Source organism: Oryx dammah, unplaced genomic scaffold, assembly GCF_014754425.2.
Source record: "Oryx dammah isolate SB20612 unplaced genomic scaffold, SCBI_Odam_1.1 HiC_scaffold_19, whole genome shotgun sequence".
NCBI classification, from domain to species: Eukaryota; Metazoa; Chordata; class Mammalia; order Artiodactyla; family Bovidae; genus Oryx; species Oryx dammah.
The window spans coordinates 7,263,461-7,287,044 of NW_024070203.1; positions in this window are offsets into that span (position 1 = coordinate 7,263,461).

A 23,584-nucleotide genomic window follows, 5' to 3' on the forward strand; every position below is an offset into this window, starting at 1 on the left:
TAGAGCTTCTCCATCTTTGGCTGCAAAGAATATAATCAATCTGATTTTGGTGTTGACCATCTGGTGATTTCCATGTGTAGAGTCTTCTCTTGTGTTGTTGGAAGAGGGTATTTGCTATGACCACTGCATTTTCTTGGCCAAGCTCTATTAGTCTTTGCCCTGCTTCATTCTGTATTCCAAAGCCAAATTTTCGTGTTACTCCAGGTGTTTTTTGACTTCATACTTTTGCATTCCAGTCCCCTAGAATGAAAAGGACATCTTTTTTGGATGTTAGTTCTAAGAGGTCTTGTAGGTCTTCATAGAACCATTCAACTTCACCTTCTTCAGCGTTACTGGTTGGGGCATAGACTTGGATTACTGTGATATTGAATGGTTTGCTTTGGAAACGAACAGAGATCATTCTATCGTTTTTGAGATCGCATCCAAGTACTGCATTTCAGACTCGTTTGTTGACCATGATGGCTACTCCAATTCTTCTGAGGGATTCCTGCCCACAATAGTAGATATAATGGTCATCTGAGTTAAATTCACCCATTTCAGTCCATTTTAATTCACTGATTCCTAGGATGTTGATGTTCACTTTTGCCATCTCCTGTTTGACCACTTCCAATTTGCCTTGATTCATGGACCTGACATTCCAGGTTCCTATGCAATATTGCTCTTTACAGCATTAGACCTTGCTTGTATCGCCAGTCATATCCACAACTGGGTATTGTTTTTGCTTTGGCTCCATCCCTTCATTCTTTCTGGAGTTATTTCTCCACTGATCTCCAGTAGCATTTTGGGCACCTACTGTCCTGTGGAGTTCAACTTTCAGTAATCTATCATTTTGCCTTTTCATACTGTTCATGGGGTTCTCAAGGCAAGAATACTGTAGTGGTTTGCTATTCTCTTCTCCAGTGGACCACATTCCGTCAGACCTCTCCACCATGCCTGCCCATCTTGGGTGGCCCCACAGGGCATGGCTTAGTTTCATTGAGTTAGACAAAGCTGTGGTCTTAGTGTGATTAGATTGACTAGTTTTCTGTGATTATGGTTTCAGTGATATAAAATATAAAATTATTTTATATAAAATGGATTAATAATAAGCTCCTTTTGGATAGCACAGAGAACTATACTCAGTATCTTGTGATAAATCATAATTGAAAAGAATATTAAAATAAATTCATACGTGTGTGTTAGTTGCTCAGTAGTGTCCAACTCTTTGAGACCCCTTGGACTGTTGCCCACCCAGCTCCTCTGTCCATGGAATTCTCCAGGCAAGAATACTGGAGTGGGTTGCCTTTTCCTTCTCCAGTGGATCTTTCAAACCCAGGGATTGAACCCGAGTCTCCCACATTGCAGGCTTTACTATCTGAGCCACTAGGGAAACTCCATATGTATATATTTATATGAATATTTTTGCTATATAGTAGAAATTTAAACAAATTACAAATCAAGTATATTTCAATGAAATAAATTAAAACATATAATTCCAGAATAAAATGTGCTTGATTATATTTTTCCTCTACTCCTTTTGAACTACATTTAACTTTGTAGGAAAAAAAAAATGACTCTACTATTTTAAATAAAGTGCTGTATTGAAGTAACTTAGAAATCCTTAAATTTTATGACTTGGTAACACTGAGTTGTTTCTTTTCAGGTAAAAATAGGAAAGTTCTTCAGGGCTGCTTACCTTTCATGTAGTGACTCAGTGACCCATAGGTTTCTTTTCATCTCATTGTGTGGCCAGGAAAGCAATTTACTTTTACTTCTCTTCAAAAGTAACTAGTAACAACTTAAGAATAAGTAAAACTGTATGTAACATTAAGGACAAAAATTTAGATATTTTTATCTTCTGCCTTTAGAAGACACTGTGTTTTTTTATACTTATCCATAATAAATTAGGTCTGTCTCTTATGCTTTTTGTTCTTAGAACATAATTACCCTTCAATTCTTTTTTTTTTTTTCTATCCTAGATATCACAGATGATTGTGGTTATATGTGTGTAAGTGGATATTTATTATATTCCAAGGTCATACCCACAAGAATGTGTGGTCAATCTGTTCTTTCTATATCTTTACTTATTTATTGTTAATCAAAAGCTGAGCAGCATTTACTGATGTTTACATAATGAAACATTTCTAAGAATTTGATTAACTGGGTTCACTACATTGGAGACTGCTTAATATATACTAACAAATAAGTTATTATGGAAGGTTAGTTTAGTTTTAAACTTTGCAGGTGCTTTTGAGGAAATACATTAAATTTCAACTTTTTTGAAAAGTAAAAAAAACTTCCTTTTTGTCATATAATATTTAGAAAAAATGGAGGAAAATGTAAAAGAAAACGTGCATTGCCAAAGTTAGAAGATCATGGCATCCAGTCCCATCACTTCATGGGAAATAGATGGAGAAACAGTGGAAACAGTGCCAGACTTTATTTTGGGGGGCTCCAAAATCACTGTAGATGGTGTTTGCAGCCATGGAATTAAAATATGCTTACTCCTTGGGAGAAAAGTTATGACCAATCTAGACAGAATATTCAAAAGCAGAGACATTACTTTGCCAACAAAGGTCCGTCTAGTCAAGGCTATGGTTTTTCCAGTAGTCATGTATGGATGTGAGTTCGACTATAAAAGAGGCTGAGCACGGAAGAATTGGTACTTTTGATCTGTGGTGATGGAGAAGACTCTTGAGAGTTCCATGGACTGCAAGAAGGTCCAATCACTCCATTCTAAAGGAGATCAGTCCTAGCTGTTCTTTGGAAGGAAGGATGTTAAAGCTGAAACTCCAGTACTTTGACCACCTCATGTGAAGAGTTGACTCATTGGAAAATACTCTGATGCTGGGAGAGATTGGGGGTAGGAGGAAAAGGGGACAACAGAGGATGAGATGGCTGGATGGCGTCACTGACTCGATGGACATGAGTTTGGGTGAACTCCGGGAGTTGGTGATGGACAGGAAGGCCTGGTATGCTGCAATTCATGGGGTCACGAAGAGTCGGACATGACTGAGCGACTGAACTGAACTGAGCATAGAATGTTTCAAAAGATGACTGAAGGAAGAATTAATAAAAATGCGGTGACTTTAAGTGTCATGGTATAGATTTAGTTTATATTTCTCTCATTAATAGTTTTTAACCAATTGAAATGTTCCTAAAGATTTGCTATTCTTTTTATTACAGTAGAAAGAAATCCCCAGACTTTTAGATGATCTTGGAACATATTGACTGTTTTTTTTTAAATTTAAAGATCCCTTCTCATGAGGCTCTCATTTGCCACCATGTGGATGTCTGGCAGAACAAGTAATTTTCATGAATTTATAATAACAGAATAAAAGTCAGAAATCATTTCAATGGCAAAAATAGGTGTTTCACACTTAGAAATTCATTCTCTATCAAGTATACTATAATTTACAGTAATTTAGCAATCAGTATTACCTTTTGTTGACATAGATTTCTTCACTAATTGTGCAGTCATACTTTTTAAGTGTCAGAAGAACCTAGCTCCACATTTTTTAGGCAAGCAGTAAGATATTCTTTCCTATTCCATGAATGAATCTGAAGGGGGAAAATAATTTATATCAGGCTTCTCAAAAAATATAATAATAACAATTACTATAGGATATTTACTGATGGTTACATGAGTAAAGCAGTATGAGAACTGCTATTGCTTTAATCTCACTATTTAAAGATTATTAACCATTCCTATGCTCATGGATAAAGTAAGTGTCATATGGCAAAAGATCACTGTCTACAATATGACATTCTCCTTAATGGAAAATTATATCAGGTAGAGTAAAAGTTGGTTTATGAAATGAAATGAAAATATGAGAACAGCCATATACCTAGTACTTGAATTTTTAATATCACCTAAAATATGCCCATAATTTATTCCCTTCAATTACCAGGATTGGGGGAGCATCTCATGATTCCCTTTTTACCAAGACAAAGATTCAAACAAGTACCATGATCCAAGGGTGTTTGATAAGTAAATTAAAATTTCCACATCAAACCAGAGACATTTCCACATTTAGATTCAGAGCAACTTTTCCTTGATTATATCCCATACCACCAATTTATGTTAGATAAATATATGACAGGTAAAATATACATCTAGTTAAATTTGGAATTCAGATTAACAAGTCATTTTTTAGTATAAGTATGTTTTGAAGACTGTATGGAGTGTGTGTGTGTGTGTGTGTGTGTGTGTGTGTGTGTGTGTGTATTTTGCTTTTCTGGAATGGAAATTTAATTAAGCATTCTGGTTTTTTTTTTTTTCCTTTGCTTGGTTAATTTGAGCTACACCTGGTAACCTAACTAGGTGGAAATAAATAAAAGATTGAATGTTAATAAGCTGAACAAGGGGCAACATATTTTAAAGGTTAACTGCGGGTGCAAAATAACATTTCTAAGAGTGGTAGAGACTTACTATATACCTCTTATGTATACAAAGCACTCTAAACCTAGTTAAGAACCAATAAAATTAATAACAAAGCAGATGAAGCTACATCCATCAAACAATGAGCCTTAAAATCAATGGTCCATTTTTACTTTATTGATTTCCACTTTTGTTCAAGTAACATTAGTTCATTAGTGCTTTTTGTTGTTTTGCTCTGCAGTAACTCAGCACTAGACATGTTAAGCTCACGTTGTGACTCTGCGGTGCTCTGGACATTGGAGACTCAGGACTGGGCACAAAAGGCAGGTGGCTTAAATATCAGCAGTGGAGAGCAAGGGCAAGGTGAAGATTTAGATTACACTTATGGTTACAAGTTTAAGAGACCAGGCCTTGAAACTAGATGTAATGAGTTTATATCATGATTTTGCCACTTATAACTGTGTTCCCTTAGATAAGTTATTAGTCTCATTTTTAGGATTAGTTACTTGTCAATTTTGATTAATATTATAATAATCTTCACAAAGTTTTTGTAAAGAAGAGTGACTTAAAGTATGTAGTGCTTGCAATGTTAGCATTATATATGCATTTGCTGTTGTTTTTTTAATTACTATTATTAATTATTTAGTATTTTAAGTGGCATTTTCTGTGGAGACAAAGCTGGAATTTAGTAAAATAATTTTATTATAAAACTAATATAACCATAGCACTAGCCATAATGTGTACTCATGAAGATATCTACTCTTAATCAATGAAAATATATAGAAGGCTGTATATGTATTAATTTTTAGAATTCAGTAATTTTTGTAATTTTCTATAAGAGTTCCAAATAACTGCTTCAAAATAGAGACAGAGAACAATGATATAACTAATATATGAATTGAATCAAATAACCTCATACTAAAATACTGTTGCTTTTTCTGATTCTAAGCATTTCACACAAAGACTTCTACATGAGAGCTACTAGCTACTTTTGTCTGATATATCACCCTCTGATTCAGCCTATTCCTTCTTAAATTATGTTTTGATCTTGCATAAGAAGAGAATTAATAAATTGTGCAAGTGATGTAAATATTGCTGCTGTGGCACAACACAAATAGTCCTCACTGGCCTAATTCAGATATGCATGGACTTCAGTTACTATGGCTTAAGTTCAGTAAAAGTTCTCTAACAACTAAGTTCACATTTTACTAATAATTGTATACTAATTGTGAGGAATTGCATAAAGCACAAACTTGCCTGCTTCAGTCCACTAAACACTAGATCAATAACAGATGCATTCATGATCAGTGGCCATTTCTTTCTAAATGTATCAGTGATTGCCCACTGATTATCAGTTTTTTCAGTTCACAGATAGACAGCAAATCTTGTGGTTGTGTTCCTTTTTTGTCTCCCATTGACAATGTCACATAATATTTTACAAAAATAGATTATTGAAAGGCGGATTTGACCAAGAAAGATGAAAGTACAACAGAGAAACAAAAAGTAATATACTTGAAGTGAAATTCATATCAAACATAAATAAAGTTTTTATGAGAAAGAGCTGAGTGTGGAAATGTTGACACTGTCTCCATTTGTAGACACTCTGGATATGCAAGGAATAAACTTGGAGAAGGTGAATTTACAGACATAAGTTAAGAAAGCAATCATGATGAAAAAGATGAAAATGTCCAGAAAAAAGTGACACTGGCCAAAATATCACATAAAAGGACAACTAGGAGTGATTTCACAACACTGAAAGCTCAAAAGATAAATTGTTAGAAACTAATCTAAACAAGAAAAAAATATGCATGACAACTTCCCAAGTCATAAAAACAATGCTTTCTCCATATGATATAGTACAAGAAGAAGGCAAGCACAATGGCTTTGGCCTCACTTTCATTAAATTAAAGTGAAGTGAAGTTGCTCAGTCGTGTCTGACTCTTTGCAACCCCATGGACTGTAGCCTACCAGCTTCCTCACTCCATGGGATTCTCCAGACAAGAGTACTGGAGTGAGTTGCCATTTCCTTCTCCAGAGGATCTTCCTAACCCAGGGATTGAACCTGGGTCTCCCGCATTCCGGGCAGACGCTTTAACCTCTGAGCCTTCATTAAATTACAGTAAACTAAATAGTGAGAATCCTCTTTATTTAGTTCATTAAATTTCAGTAATCTAAATAAAGAGGATTCTCACTATTTTTTCAATCATCTACATACTTTTAATTAACAGTAAGCATTGTAAATATGTTGACAAAACGTTTTTAAAGGTCGTGGAACAATAATAAATTTTTACATTGATTATTAAGGGTTTTGCAAGATCTTAGCATGCCCGATCATTTTTATAGTCTTACACTATACCTTGTATAAGAATCCTGTACCCCTTCTGCTATGTTAAATTATGATGAAAATCATAACTTAAATTTAAATTTGCCATGTTAAATTATGTCTTCTGGGGAAGACATCTCAACATCTATCAAGCTTTTAATCTAGAACTCTAACAAAAACAATCCCAGCAATGCTTATAAAAGCATTGCTATATTTTGTAAGATATTACAAGTGATTATCCAGATATATTATAAGAAGTATATGGAAAAACTGAAGAATAATCGAGTATTAACTGACTGGGTAAAAAGTGGTTTATGAACTAATGCAACTACCACACATTTCTTTTTCACAGAAGAAACATATATGTGTGTGTTTAATACAAGGCAGATGAAGTTTTGTTGATCATATTATGTCCTTAGTTTTTATTTTTTAACAAAAGAATTTGACATATCCTTTATATTAATAGTTTTTATGTCATACTTATTTGCTTGTCTTTAGACTTCTTGAGAACTACCCTGGTAGCTCAGAAGGTAAAGAATCTGTCTGCAATGCAGAGATTTGGGTTCAATCTCTGGGTCAGGGAGATACCTTGGAAAAGGGAATGGTAACCCACTCCAGTATTCTTGCCTGGAGAATTCCAGGGACAGAGGAGCCTGGCTAGTTAGTCCATGGAGTCACAAAGAGTCCGACATGACTAAGCAACTAAAACACACAGATTACTTGATGCAGACTTCCCAGATGGAGCTAGTGGTAAAGAACCTGCCTGCCAATGCAGGTTAGATGTAAGAGATGTGAGTTCAGTTCCTGGGTCAGGAAGATCCCCTGGAAGAGGGCATAGCAACCTACTACAGTATTCTTTCCTAGAAAATCCCTTGGACAGAGGAGCCTGGTAAGCTGCAGTCCATAAGGCTGCACAGTCAAACATGACTGAAACAATTTAGCACACACTCAGGCACAGACCACTTCATAACATATTGGTTTATCACATCTGTTATATATATATAATATATAAGAAAGAAAAGATATGGGACTTAAGAGATGGTGGCCCAGTGGTTAAGAAGCCTCCTTATTGTACAGAGGAGGTGGGTTCACTCTCTGGTCAGGGAACTAATATCCCACATGCTGTAGAGGAACTAAGCCCTTGTGCTGCAACTAATGAACCTGTGAACCACAACCAGAGAGTCCATGTACCACAACAAAAGATCCCACATGATGCAATGAAGACCTCGCATGTTGCTGCAAAGACCTGATGCAGCCAAATATTTTTTTTTTTTTTTCAAAAAGAGGGAAGAGATGCAATTTAAGAATAAACATAACAAAACTATAAAACAATTTGGTTTAAAAAGTTCTTTAAACTTCTTCACCTTCAGAGTCTGACTCTTGATTTTTTTTTTTTTTTTTTTTGGCACAGAGTGGTTGAAATTCATGTTTTCTGTAAAATATGTTTTTTTGGATTCATTGAAAGCATTGGTGGTGCAATATTTCTTGAAAAAAAGAAAAAAAAAAAAAAGAATCTCTAAAAGAACTAAAACCCAACCTTGGAACTCTGTAAATCTAGTCCACCCCTGATTCCTGCTGGGGGGATGTTGGGAAGCACATTTAATTGATTGCCGCCTCCACCTCCCATATCATTTGACTCTTCAGAATTAAAATATTACTGTCCTCCTTCGATTTTTCTTCCAAATTATCACTACTTTTGTTTTTATTTTTTTGATAATAATCATGTTCCTATCTTGTATCCTATTACATTTAATATAAACTCTTTTTTTTTTTTTTGAGTGCTTGAATAATTCATTTGAAGAATGCTACTATAAATTCAGACTTTGGATCACTCAGCCAATTTGATCTTCTGTGACAATCAAATATTCTTTAAGCATTTATTTGAACATGTTTTTCAAACTTAGCTTTTAAAGAAAAGGTATAATTGCTATTATTTATGAACATTTCACTAATATTTCTTTGGTTTTATTATTTTTGAAATGAAAAAATGCCTAACAAACTACTAATTTTTAAACCTTAGACTTTTAAAAATATTATGTTCTACACAAAATAAAATACTATGAAAAAAGATATTTAATTGCAAATTGTGTGACATTTGGGGGGATAGATTTCTTTAAAGCAAGTTTATAATCTGATACAAAATCCAGGCCTTCCATAGTAACTTCTTTTTTTCCTTTTAAAAAATTATTTATTTATTATTATTTTTTTTTTTACTTTACAATATTGGTTTTGCCATACATCAACATGAATCCGCCACGGGTGTACACATGTTCCCAATCCTGAAACCCCCTTCATCCTCCCTCCCCATACTATCCCACTGGGTCATCACAGTGCACCAGCCCCAAGCATCCTGTATACTTGCATGGTAACTTCTTATTTATTATTTAGGTAGAAAACTCATCCATAGAGTTATGGTTTAAGCTCATGTTTGTCAGGTGGAATTTCACAATAGCCCCTACTTAGCACCACCAGAACCACTGTTAAGTATCCTCTGAACTCCAGTAGTCAAACCCAATGAAACTGGCACCAGTCCCTCTGTAAAGTGACCTGGGAGATTCTAATCTTATGAACCCTCTAGCAATCTTTCTGAAATTGGGAAAACAATGCAAATAATGCTCAAGAGGAAAAACAAACAATTATTGCAATTTGTTTAGAACTAATGCAACTGTTTTGGAGCAGAGAAAATGATTATTCTGATAATTTTCAGACTGCTGAATACAAAGGGATTTGTTTGTGCTTAAAAGTAGTTTATTCACAGAAGAAAATTATAAAAAGAGTTATAGCAGCACTCATGACAGAAAAATAAATAAATGTATCAATGGGGAAAAAATATTGAAAAATGAAAAAAAAAATTGTAGGGCAGCATAGTCACAAAAGAAGAAATGAAAAGGAAGTGAAAATAGTTTCACTAATGTACTTTATTTTATGTAATATATGTTCAGTTCAGTTCAGTCACTCAGTCGTGCTTGACTCTTTGTGACCCCATAGACTGCAGCACACAGGCCTCCCTGTCCATCACGAACTCCCGGAGTTTACTCAAAGTCATGTCCATTGAGTTGATGATGCCATCCAACCATCTCATCCTCTGTCACCCACTTCTCTTCCAAACTTCAGTCTTTCCCAGCATCAGGGTCTTTTCAAATGAGTCAGTTCTTCACATCAGATGGCCAAAGTATTGGCATTTCAGCTTCAAATCAGTCCTTCAAATGAATATTCTGGACTGATTTCCTTTACGATGGATTGGTTGGATCTCCTTGCAGTCCAAGGCATTCTCAAGAGTCTTCTCCAGCACCACAGTTCAAAAGCATCAGTTCTTCAGCACTCAGCTTTCTTTATAGTCCAACTCTCACATCCATACATGACTACTAGAAAAAACATAGTTTTGTCTAGACCAAACTTTGTTGGCAAAGTAATATCTCTGCATTTTAATATGCTCTCAAGGTTGGTCATAACTTTTCATTTAAGGAGAAAGCTTTAAATTTCATGGCTGCAGTCACCATCTGCAGTGATTTTGGAGCCCCCTCTCCCCGAATAAAGTCTGTCACTGTTTCCACTATTTCACCATCTATTTGCCCTGAAGTGATGGGACCAGATGTCATGATCTTAGTTTTCTGAATGTGGAGTTTTAAGCCAACTTTTTCACTCTCCTCTTCCACTTTCATCAAGAGGTCCTTTAGTTCTTTAGATTCTACCATACGGGTGGTGTCATCTGCATATCAGAGGTCATTGATATTTTCCTAACAATCTTGATTAAGCTTGTGCTTCATCCAGTTTGGAACCAGTCTGTTGTTCCATGTCCAGTTTTAACTATTGCTTCCAGACCAGCATACAGATTTCTCAGGAGTCAGGTTAGGTAGTCTAGTATACCCACATCTTGAAGAATTTTCCATAGTTTGTTATGATTCACATAGTCAAAGGCATTGGCGTAGTCAGTAAAGCAGTAGGTGTTTTTTTCTGGAACTCTCCTGCTATTTTGATGATCAAATGGATGTTGGCAATTTGATCTCTGATTCCTCTGCCTTTTCTAAATCCATCTGGAAGTTCACAGTTCACATACTGTTGAAGCCTGGCTTGGAGAATTTTGAGCATTACTTTGCTAGCATGTAAGGCTAGTGCCATTGTGTGGTAGTTTGAGCATTCTTTGGCATGGCCTATCTTTGGGACTGGAATGAAAACTTATCTTTTCCAGTCCTGTGGCCACTGTGGTGTTTTCCAAATTTTCTGGCATATTGAGTGCAGCACTTTCACAGCACCATCTTTTAGGATTTGAAATAGCTCAACTGGAATTCCATCACCTCCACTAGCTTTGTTTGTAATGATGTTTCCTAAGGCCTGGAAAATCCTATGGATGGAGGATCCTGGTAGGCTGCAGTCCCCGGGGTCGTGAAGAGTTGGACACGACTGAGTGACTTCAGTTTCACTTTTCACTTTCATGCATTGGAGAAGAAAATGGCAACCCACTCCAGTGTTCTTGCCTGGAGAATCCCAGGGATGGGGGAGTCTGATGGGCTGCTGTCTATGGCATCGCACAGAGTCAGACACAACTGAAGTGACTTAGCAGCAGCAGCAGCAGCAAGGCCCAATTGGAGAAGGAAATGGCAACCCACTCCAGTGTTCTTGCCTGGAAAATCCCATGGACAGAGGAGCCTAATAGGCTACAGTCTACAGGGTTGCCAAGAGTCAGACACAACTTCACATTACAGGATGTCTGGCTCTAATTGAGTGAACTCACCATAGTGATTATTTGGGTCATGAAGATTTTTTTTTTTTTTTTGTATAGTTCTTCTGTGTATTCTTGCCAACTCTTCTTAGTATTTTTTTGCTTCTGCTGAGTTCGTGCCATTTCTGTTCTTTATCATGCCCATCTTTGCATGAAATGTACTTTGATATCTCTAATTTTCTTGAAGAGATCTCTAGCCTTTATCATTCTATTGTTTTCCTCTATTGCTTTACATTGATCACTGAAGAAGGCTTTCTTATCTCTCCTTGCTATTCTTTGGAACTCTGCATTCAAATAGGTATATCTTTCCTTTTCTCATTTGCCTTTTGATTGTCTTCTTTCACAGCTTTTTGTAAGGCCTCCTCAGACAACCATTTTGCCTTTTTCATTTCTTTTTCTTGGAGATGGTCTTGATTGCTGTCTCCTGTACAATGTCAGGAACTCCTGTCCATAATTCTTCAGGCACTCTGTCTATCAGAGCTAATCCCTTGAACTTATTTGTCACTTCTACTGTATAATCATCAAGGATTTGATTTAGATCATACCTGAATGGTCTAGTGGTTTTCCCTACTTTCTTCAATTTCAGTCTTAATCTGGCAATAAGGATTTCATAATCTGAGCCACAGTCAACTCAGTTTTGTTTTTGCTAACTGTGTATAGCTTCTCCATCTTTGGTTACAAAGAATATAATCAATCTGATTTTGATGTTGACCATCTGGTGATGTCCATGTGTATGGTCTTCTCTTGTGTTGTTGGAAGAGGGTGTTTGCTCTGACCAGTGTGTTCTCTTGGAAAAACTTTATTAGCATTTGCCCTGCTTCATTCTGTACTTCAGGGTCAAATTTGCCTGTTACTCAAAGTATATCTTGACTTCCTACTTTTACATTCCAGTCCCCTATAATGAAACAGACATATTTTTGAGTGTTAGTTCTAGAAGGTCTTGTAAGTCTTCATAGAACCGTTCATCCTCAGCTTCTTCAGCATTACCGGTCAGGGCATAGACTTGGATTTTTCTGATATTGAATGGTTTGCCTTGGAAATGAACAGAGATCATTGTGTCATTTTTGAGATTGCATCCAAGTACTGCATTTCCAACTCTTTGATTGACTATGATGGTTATTCCATTTCCTCTAAGAGAGTATTTCCCACAGTAGTAGATATAATGGTCCTCTGAGTTAAATTCAACCATTCCAGTCCATTTTAGTTTGCTGATTCCTAAAATGTCAACGTTCACTCTTTCCATCTACTGTTGGACCACTTCCAATTTGCCTTGATTCACGGACCTAAACTTCCAGGTTCCTATGCAATATTGCTGTTTACAGCATCGGACTTTATTTCCATCACCAGTCACATCCAAAACAAGGTGTTGTTTTTGCTTTGACTCCATCTCTTCATTCTTTCTGGAGTTATATCTCCACTGATCTCCAGTTAACATATTGTGCTTCTACCAACCTGGGGAGTTTATCATTCATTTCCTGTCTTTTTGCCTTTTCATATTGTTCCAGAGGTTTCAAGGCAAGAATATTGAAGTTGTTTGCCATTCCCTTCTCCAGTGGACCACATTTTGTCAGAACTTTCCACCATGATCTGTCTGTCTTGGCTGGCCCTACATGGCATGGCTCATAGTTTCATTGAGTTAGACAAGGATGTGGTCCATTTGATCAGATTGGTTAGTTTTCTGTGCTTGTGATTTTCTGTCTGTCTGCCCTCTGATAGAGAAGGATAAGAGGCTCATGGAAGCATCCTGATGGGAGAGAATGACTGAAGGAGAAACTGGGTCTTACTCTGATGGGCAGGGCCATGTTCAGTAAATCTTTAATCCAATTTTGTGCTGATGGGTGGGGTTGTGTTCCCTCTCTGTTTTCTGACCTGAGGTCAAACTATGTTGGAGGTAATGAAGATAATAGCAACCTCCTTCAATACTATAATTTCTATACATAATCAACATTTTAAAAATATTGATCATTATATATATATATATATATATATATATATATATATATATATATATAATTTTCTTTTAAGTCTCTGAAATCTGGTGTGTAAAGCACTAATATGTTTCAATTTACCTAATTGCTCCAGACCAGATGTGGCTATGGGTTGCTGTATTCAAAAGCACAAATTTAAGGCTTCGTTGTCTTCTCAGTATAAATAAATATATATGGAGATAATTTCCTTTTTATATGAAAAAAGTCATACTATTTTATTTTTTCCCAATTAATTCATACATGTCCTTAATTGATAGGATGCATAATACTTCTTTCAGTATCTGACCGTGCATCTATCTTCACACTGCACCTCACAGAAATTTCTTTCCTTCTACATTTGGAACAATGGTAAAGCAATCGTATGTGTGAAACATTTCTGACCATGCATTTTGAGAAGTTTCTTTGATAAAAAGAATTTGTTTCCAAGAGATTTATACTAATTAAAATAAAAATTATCACATTTAAATTCCATCTTGCTTATTTAAAGGAAATGATATATTTGATATGCTTCTACCTGAGACACAAACAGACATGTGTTTGAATCTCAGCAAGGAAAACTACGTGTCCATGAGTGTGTCACTAAGTGTTTTCATCCTAGGTCTGAATCTCCTAATTTATAAAATTTGATATGAGCCATAGAAAGTCATATCAGTTTAGTTCAGTCACTCAGCCATGTCCAACTCTTTGCAACACCATGATCTGCAGCACACCAGGCCTTCCTGTCCATCACCAACTCCCAGAGTTCACCCAAACTCCTGTCCATCGAGTCGCTGATACTATCCAGCCATCTCATCCTCTGCCATCCCCTTCTCCTCCTGTCCCCAATCCCTCCCAGCAGCAGAGTCTTTTCCAATGAGTTAACTTTTTGCATGAAGTGGCCAAAGTATTGGAGTTTCAGCTTTAGCATCAGTCTTTCCAAAGAACACCCAGGATTGATTTCCTTTAGAGTGGACTGATTGGATCTCCTTGGAGTCCAAGCGACTCTCAAGAGTCTTCTACAACACCACAGTTCAAAAGCATCAGTTCTTCAGCACTCAACTTTCTTCACAGTCCAACTCTCACATCTATACATGACCACTGGCAAAATCATAGCCTTGACTAGATGGACCTTTGTTGGCAAAGTAATGTCTCTTCTTTTCAATATGCTATCTAGGTTGGTCATAACTTTCCTTCCAAGGAGTAAGCATCTTTTAATTTTATGGCTGCAATCACTATCTGCAGTGATTTTGGAGCCCGCCAAAATAAAGTCTGACTCTGTTTCCACTGTTTCCTCATCTATTTCCCAAGAAGTGATGGGACCAGATGTCATGATCTTCATTTTCTGAATGTTGAGTTTTAAGCCAAGTTTTTCACTCTCTTCTTTCACTTTCATCAAGAGGCTTTTTAGTTCCTCTTCACTTTCTGCCTTAGTAATTGGTAAAATTGACCTTTGAATCTGTAAAAATAAGTTATACAAATGAATAGTTTAAGAATAAAACAACCAGCCATATAAATAAGCATTTCACTAGGTATCACCTGTCAGGATATGGTTTAGTAGCAAATGACAACCTATGCTTTGTTTTCATGAGACAACAATGACAAGATTAACAGGAATATTCAGAAAGATACCATAGTAAAGGTCATATGTTTGCCTTGGAAAACAGCAGTGAATATAGTGCTATACAGATCATGAAAGGATTTGAATAAATGCATTCAGTTGGAAAATCACATGATTTCTTTAGGGGAAAAAAAAATAACAACTTTTAGGAAGCAGTATTAACTCTTCTTTCTGGAAAGAAAACGAAGCCATATTGTGGACTTAAATAACAGATCACCTATTTTAAATTAGTGGCAAAGACACTAATCATGCAAGAGTTCCTTAGGGAATAGATTCTAGAAGGGATGTCTGCTTAGTTCTAAAATACTTGCTTTTGTGTGTGTCTTAATTTCCCATGTTGAACATGATTGTTGTTTAGCATATGAGAGAACATTGATTTTCTACCCTTGTTAGAATCAGAACCTAAAAATCATCTCTTGAATCACTGAAACCAAAGGAGTATATAATAGTAGGTATAATTCTACCAATAATATTGTAAGATAGTGTTATCCCATTAAATATATCAGGAAAACAAGGCATGCATGGGTTTGCAAATTCTCACAAATTCACACACTTCATGTTTGATGAAACTAAAAGGGGAACCTGATGGCAGAACAAATGTCTACTGTATTATCTTGGCAGATGTGTCTGTATATTTTGGGCACATATCATGATTAGCTTTTCTTGATAAAACTCATCTATTTATATTCATAATAACTGTAACACATCTATCAAAAAGAAGACAGCATGATTCAATGAATTATTCCATCTTACTCACTATTCCTCCAAGACAGGAATTCTGCTCAAAAGAACCCCCTATCCATATACCCACTTCACGTAAAATGTTCATGTTTTAATTATTTACTTAATACTAGCTTGCTACTTTTTTAAAAAAAGTCACTTCAAAATACAAGCTTTCAATTATCTAATCTTCAATTATTTCTTCCAGTGGTTATATTCTTATATTCATATTTCTAAACAAGCATAATAGTCTATCTGAATTTTTAAATAAAATGATAACAAGATGGTAAAATTGCACATATTGTTTAAAGACAGTTAGTTGCGTACTGGTTTCTTTCATCAGGCCTCTTTGTGCAGACAGATTGCCAAAAGATGAGTGGGATATGAGTAAAAAGTGAAAGATACAGTATTCTTAGCAAATGATTACAATTTTCTTTCCAGGTTCTGAAGGGAAAGAGAAAAAAGCTTTGGTTATTTATTTTGACTAAATTGTTCACTGTATTTGCTGTTTTATAAGATGAAATAAAGTTATCTTTATCATAAATGCACATTTTCAGTTCAGTTCAGTCACTCAGTCGTGTCCGACTCTTCAGGACCCCATGAATCGCAGTACCCCAGGTCTCCCTGTCCATCACCAAATCCCGTAATTCACCAAACTCATGTGCATTGAGTCCATGATGCCATCCATCCATCTCATCCTCTGTCGTCCCCTTCTCCTGTCCCCAATCCTTCCCAGCATCAGGGTCTTTTCAAAGAGTCAGCTCTTCACAGGAGGTGGCCAAAATATCAGACACCCAGGACTGGTCTCCTTTAGGATGGAATGGTTGAATCTCTTTGCAGTCCAGAGTCTTCTCCAACACCATAGTTTAAAAGCATCAATTCTTCTGTGCTCAGGTTTCTTGACAGTCCAACCCTCACATTCATATATTATCACTAGAAAAACCATAGCATTGACTAGATGGACCTTTGTTGACAAAGTAATGTCTCTGCTTTTGAATATGCTACCTAGGTTGGTCATAACTTCCCTTCCAATAGGTAAGTGTCTTTTAATTTCATGGCTGCAATCACCATGTGCAATGATTTTGGAGACCAACAAAATAAAGTCTGACACTGTTTCCACTGTTTCCCCATCTATTTCCCATGAAGGGATGGAACAATAGGCCAATATCTTAGTTTTCTGAATGTTGAACTTTAAGGCATCTTTTTCACTCTCCACTTTCACTTTCATCAAGAGGCGTTTTAATTCCTCTTCACTTTCTGCCATAAGAGTGGTGCCATCTGCATATTTGAGGTTTTTGATATTTCTCCCAGCAATCTTGATTCCAGGGTGTGCTTCATCCAGCCCAGCGTTTCTCATAATGTACTCTGCATATAAGTTAAATAAGCAGGGTGACAATACATAGCCTTGACATACTCCTTTTCCTATTTAGAACCAGTCTGTTGTTCCATGTCCATTTCTAACTGTGGATTCCTGACATGCATATAGGTTTCTCAAGAGGCAGGTCAGGTGATCTGGTATTCCCATCTGTTGAAAAAATTTCCACAGTTTATTGTGATCCACACAGTCAAATAATTTGGCATAGTCAATAAAGCAGAAATAGATGGTTTTCTGGAACTCTCTTGTTTTTTCTATGTTCCAGAGGATGTTGGCAATTTGGTCTCTGGTTCCTCTACCTTTCCTAAAACCAGCTTGGACATCTGGAAGTTCATGGTCCATGTATTGCTGAAACCTGGCTTGGAGAACTTTGAGCATTACTTTACTAGCATGTGAGATGAGTGTAATTTTTGAGCATTATTTGGCATTTCCTTTCTTTGGGATTGGAATGAAAACTGACCTTTTCCAGCCCTGTGGCCACGGCTGAGTTTTCCAAATTTGCTGGCATATTATGTGCAGCACTTTCACAGCATCATTTTTCAGGATTTGAAATAGCTCAACTGGAATTCCATCACTTCCACTAGCTTTGTTCGTAGTGATGCTTTCTAAAGCCCACTCGTCTTCACATTCCAGGATATCTGGCTCTAGGTGGGGTATCACACCATTGTGATTATCTGGGTCATGAAGATTTTGTTGTAGTTTTTCTGTGTGTTCTTGCCACCTCTTCTTAATATCTTCTGCTTCTGTTAGGTCCATATCATTTCTTTTATTGAGACAATTTTTGCATGAAATGTTACCTTGGTATCTCTCATTTTCTTGAAGAGATCTCTGGTCTTTGCCATTCTGTTGCTTTCCTCGATTTCTTTGCATTGATTGCTGAGGAAGGCTTTCTTATCTCTCCTTGCTGTTCTTTGGAACTCTTCATTCAAATGGGAATACCTTTCCTTTTCTCCTTTGTTTTTCACCTGTTTTCGTTTTACAGCTATTTGTAAGGCCTCCTCAGACAGCCATTTTGCTTTTTTGCATTTCTTTTCCATGGGGATGGTCTTAATCCCTCTCTCCTCTACAATGTCATGAACCTCCGTCCATAGTTCATCAAGTATTATGTCTATCAGATCTAGTCTCTTAAATCTATTTCTTACTTTCACTGTAGAATCATAAGGGATTTGATTTAAGTCATACCTCAATGGTCTAGTGGTTTTCCCTACTTTCTTCAATTTAAGTCTGAATTTGGCTATAAGTAGTTCATGATCTGAGCCACAGTTAGCTCCTGGTCTTGTTTTTGCTCACTGTATAGAGCTTCTCCATTTTTGGCTGCGAAAAAATATAATCAATCTGATTTCAGTGTTAACCATCTGGTGATGTCCATGTGTAGAGTAGTCTCTTGTGTTGTTGGAAAAGTGTGTTTGCTATGACCAGTGCATTCTCCTGGCAAAATTCTATTAGCCTCTGCCCTGCTTCATTCTGTATTCCAAGGCCAAATTTCTCTGTTACTCCAGGTGTTTCTTGACTTCCTAATTTGCATTCCAGTCCCCTATAATGAAAAAGACATCCTTTTTGGGTGTTAGTTCTGAAATGTCTTATAGGTTTTCATGGAACCATTCAACTTCAACTTCTTCAGCATTACTGGTTGGGGCATAGGCTTGGATCACTATAATACTGAATGGTTTGCCTTGGAAATGAACAGAGATCATATGGTGTTTTTGAGATTTTATCCAAGTACTGCATTTCGGAGTCTTTTGTTGACCATGATGACTGCTCCATTTCTTCTAAGTGATTCCTGACCACAGTCGTAGACATAATGGTCATCTGAGTTAAATTCACCCATTCCAGTCCATTTTAGTTCACTGATTCCTTGAATGTTGACGTTCACTCTTGCTATCTCCTGTTTGACCACTTCCAATTTGCCTTGATTCATGGACCTAACATTCTAGGTTTCTATGCGATATTGAACTTTATAGCATTGGACCTTGCTTCTATCACCAGTCACAGCCGCAACTGGCTATTGTTTTTACTTTGGCTTCTTCCCTTCATTCTTTCTGAAGTTATTTTTCCACTGATCTACTGTAGCATATTGGGAACCTTGACCTGAGGAGTTCCTCTTTCATTATCCTATCATTTTGCCTTTTCATACTGTTCATGTGGTTCTCAAGGCAAGAATACTGAAGTGGTTTGACATTCCCTTCTCCAGTGGACCACATTCTGTAAGACCTCTCTACCATGACCTGTCCATCTGGTGTGGCTCCACACTGCATGGCTTGTCTGTTTGTGCAGACAGGTTGCCAAAAGATGAGTGGCATATGTGTAAAAAGTGAAAGATACAGTATTCTCAGCAAATGATTGCAATTTTCTTTCCATGTTCCAACGGGAAAGAGAAAGAGAGCTTTGGTTATTTATTTTGGCTAAATTGTTCATTGCATTTGCTGTTCTTTAAGATGAAATAAAATGGTCTTTATCATACATGCACATTTTGGATACAGTCATATAGTCATGTGTATGTGCAAAACTTGACTGAGTCTGAAGAGAAAATACAGATCAGTACGGTATTCAGCATAATGGAAAATGTGAGTCATTATTTTCCTCCCAGCTTTGCTTTCCTTCTTTGTTACCTCTTTTAATTAATTGCAACATCCTTGACTTAGACTTTCAACTTGGAAAATATAGAATTATTATATCATTATATTTCTATAGCCTTCAGACTGTATCTTACATGGTTTCATGTCTTCGTAGATTTTCATATTTTAGAGCCATTTTCCTTTTTTGCTATTTTCTAAGTTACAGTTGTTTTTATTTTCCTCAATTCAACATAACTGTGTTCTCTGTCCTCTGCAAAGAATCAATCAGAAGATTCTTTCTCATACATCTTCCCTCCCTATCTGTAAGGCAATAACCTCTTCCTTCTTTGCTTTTTTGCATATCTATATCTGTTTCTTTAAAGACATGTAATATTTTCTAGTCTGTTTTATGTAGTAAGTAAATATGTTTCTTTTCTTCTTTTATATAGTTTCAGATGCTTCAGAAAGGAGAACATGCAGCTTAAAAACTTAATAACTGTTCAGGGACTCATTGGCTATTTGAGTGTGTTCTTTCAAAGTAGAAACAGGTGGAGTAAATTTGACAGATTTGGAGACTGCTTTGACTTCTTTTAAAATTTATTTCTTTGAAATAAAACTTACTATAACATCTTTAGCTTCTGCACCACACACAATAATAAATATTCAGTGAGATTAAAATAAAGGCATATTTCTCATTATGCTTCTGTTATATTTAATATTGCATGCATGAGTGCTCATCATGTCTGACTCGTTGTGACTCCAGGAACTGTAGTCTGCCAACCTTCTCTGTCCATGGAATTTTCCAGGTGAGAATACTGGAGTTGCCAATTTTACTCCAGAGGATCTCTGCACCCGGAGATTGAACCCACGTTTCCTATGTCTTTTGCATTGGCATGCAGATTCCTTACCACTGAGCCACCTGGGAAACACATATTTAATATTGCATACCAAGAAAATCAGTGATTTATAAGACTGTATTTTAAGCGATACTTGTGGATTCTAACCAAAGTCATATTTTGTAGTATGTCTTTAATCTTTCATTTTTCCCCTAAAGTTAAGAACTCCAATTAGAGAAAAATCAAGGGGTGGTTTGGTTATTCTTATGCTCAAATTTTATTCAAGAGAAGAAAATTTGACAGCCTGAAATGGCAATAACCTATAAAATGGAAAATAACTGACAATTTAGAGAATTAAAATACAAAGCTGTAAAGTAAAATATAATTCATAAAAGAGAAACATTAAATGAAGAATATGAAAAACATTGGCTTTTAAATACAAGTAGAAGTTGAAGAAAATCTTCTATCCTTTAAAAAAAAAAGAAACCTCAGATATAAATTTCACAATATTTAACATAAATTTGAGCCTTCAATTGCTAAGAATGCAAAAATTAGAAGAATGCAATAGTTCCACTGTTTTTCCTTCCTTGAGCATAGCCTCAACTTCCCAGCAGGTGTGCTGTTCTGGACAAGGCTCTAGGGGAGGATGCTTATCCTTGTTATGCTTTTGTACTGTCATTTGGGAACAGTAACACAGCCCAAAGGCTGTGACCTCACAGTCCAGGTAGGCGGTATTTGCTGATATTCTTGAATTCTTTACGGTGGCAATAAAATATGATAGAGTAGTTTTCTTTTCTGTTTTACAAATATAACTATTGAAAATATTATATGTATAGCACCACAAAGTGAGCGGGGTATATTCCCTAAGGGAATTAAAAAAATAAATAAATAAATTCTTTTTTTTAAAGCCATAACTTTGAGCTATAAGATAAAAAAGACATGATAACCTAGTGTATAAGAGGTGATATCATCAATAACACAATCATATAAGTGATATATGATAAAATAGTAAAGTTGCAATATTATCAAAAATGATAAACATGTGAGATGAGAGATATGTTATTTAGCAAGATGAGAATATTTTATTAGGTATTATATATACATCAAAACATTATCATGTACATTTCAAATATCTTACAATTTTATTTTGTGGTGATAATAAGGAGAAGTGTCATCTCCTAAAGCCTTCTCCAGAACAGCACACCTGCCGGGAAGCTGAGGCTATACTCAAGGAAGAAAAATAGTAGAGCAGTAGCATTCTTCTAATGTTTCTATTTTTTGCAATTGGAAGCTCAAATTTGTGTTAGACCTTGATGAGGTCTTCCCTGGTAGCTCAACTGGTAAAGAATCCGCCTGAAATGCGGGAGACCTGGGTTAGATCCCTGGGTTGGGAAAATCTCCTGGAGAAGGGAAAGGCTACCCACTCCAGTATTCTGGCCTGGAGAATTCCACGGACTAGTCCATGGCGTCACAAAGAGTCAGACACAACTGAGCGACTTTTACTTCTACTTTTATACCTTGAAGAAACTGGAAAAAAGCACTGTATTTCAGAATTTTTTTTTTAATTAGTTACTGAATACACACAATTCTTTAAGTCATTTGAGTGTTTTCATATGAAACATTGCAATAAGATGGGTTTGGCAAAAAAGTTCATTTGAATTTTTCCATAAGATGTTATGGAAAAACCTCAATGAAAGTTTTGGCCATCTCAACACATGATCTGGCATTTGGAAAAATAAAAAATAGTGTTAGAAAACACACACTCTTCCTTGCAAAGTGAAAAGTATTGGGGAAAAAAAAAGCTAAATTCTTATAATTTGAAATATTTTTCTGACATACTAGAGTGCCTAATTTCTCCCAATTGGGCAAACATAGTATCAGCCCAGGATGTAATATATCCACTTTTGCGACTAAAAATGTGGTCTGTGGACGAAGACCATTGACATTACTGGGGAATCTGTGAGAAATTCTAACTCTCAAGTCTCTTTCCAGACCATGTGAATGAGTTTCTGCCTGTTTGGAGGATTCCACTGGTTCATATGTTCACTAAAACTTGAGGAATTCTGGACAAGTGAAAGTGGATAGAAAGGACAAAAAATTACAAAAATTCCTTGATGACCAATTGAAAGGAGTAACGTGCTCTGGGTCCTGTGGCAAACACACACACACAAAATGAAGTAAGGGTGAAAATTTACTGAACACAAAGAATAGAGACATCCTAAAGTATATCAATAAAGCACACCAGAGGAACCAGCTATTGTTCCTTGCTATTAAGTCTCTTCCAAAGGCAGGGATTGATCAGCTGCTGCATTTTAACTTTTCCAACATTTTAGTTAAGAAGATAAACTGGGGAGCATTCTTATCATCTGAGAGACACCTCATTGGATCCCAAATTATACATTATGATTTCCTTTGTTCAGTGATCAGCAAAAAAAAAAAAGTAATAACTGAGTTTTGGGTTCAATTTAAAGGAGAAAACTTGGCATCTCATTTATTTATTTTACTTCAGAAAATATAAAAACAGTTGGAATTTTTTTTGTAATAATACCTCACTCTTTGAATTAGAGCAATAATAATAATAAAAAAAAGTCATCATCCTATTTGAACATTACATCCTAAAGAGGCTGTCAAAGTGTTCCTTGGCATTGTGTTTAATGCAAATCTGGCATTGGCTGAGTTAACATTAAATGAAAGAACGAATGAATTAAACAAAGGAAAACAGCAAACAAAATAGCAAATTAGAGAAGTTTAATTCAAAAGTTCTTGTAGGGGCAATTATTAAATTCTGCAAGGAATTAGAATCCATTGTTAGATTTCTTGAAAAGCCAAAACTGGGAAAACCATGGTTCCAGGAAAAGTCTGAGAATGACAAAAGAAAGCCAAAGTCCCAGACACATCAGTTCTAGTGTGCATGTCCTGGCATCCTTTTCACCAAACTCACACTCATTTGAAATATGTGCCACCAATCAAGGCCTGATTTACCTATAATTGCACTAGAAGGAACCGTATGGTAGTTGTAGTCAGAAAACTTGGAATCAATATCCAGTTCTCAGTGGACTACCAGATGTAAGCAAACGATTGGGAACACTTCACTTTCTTTTATAAATGAC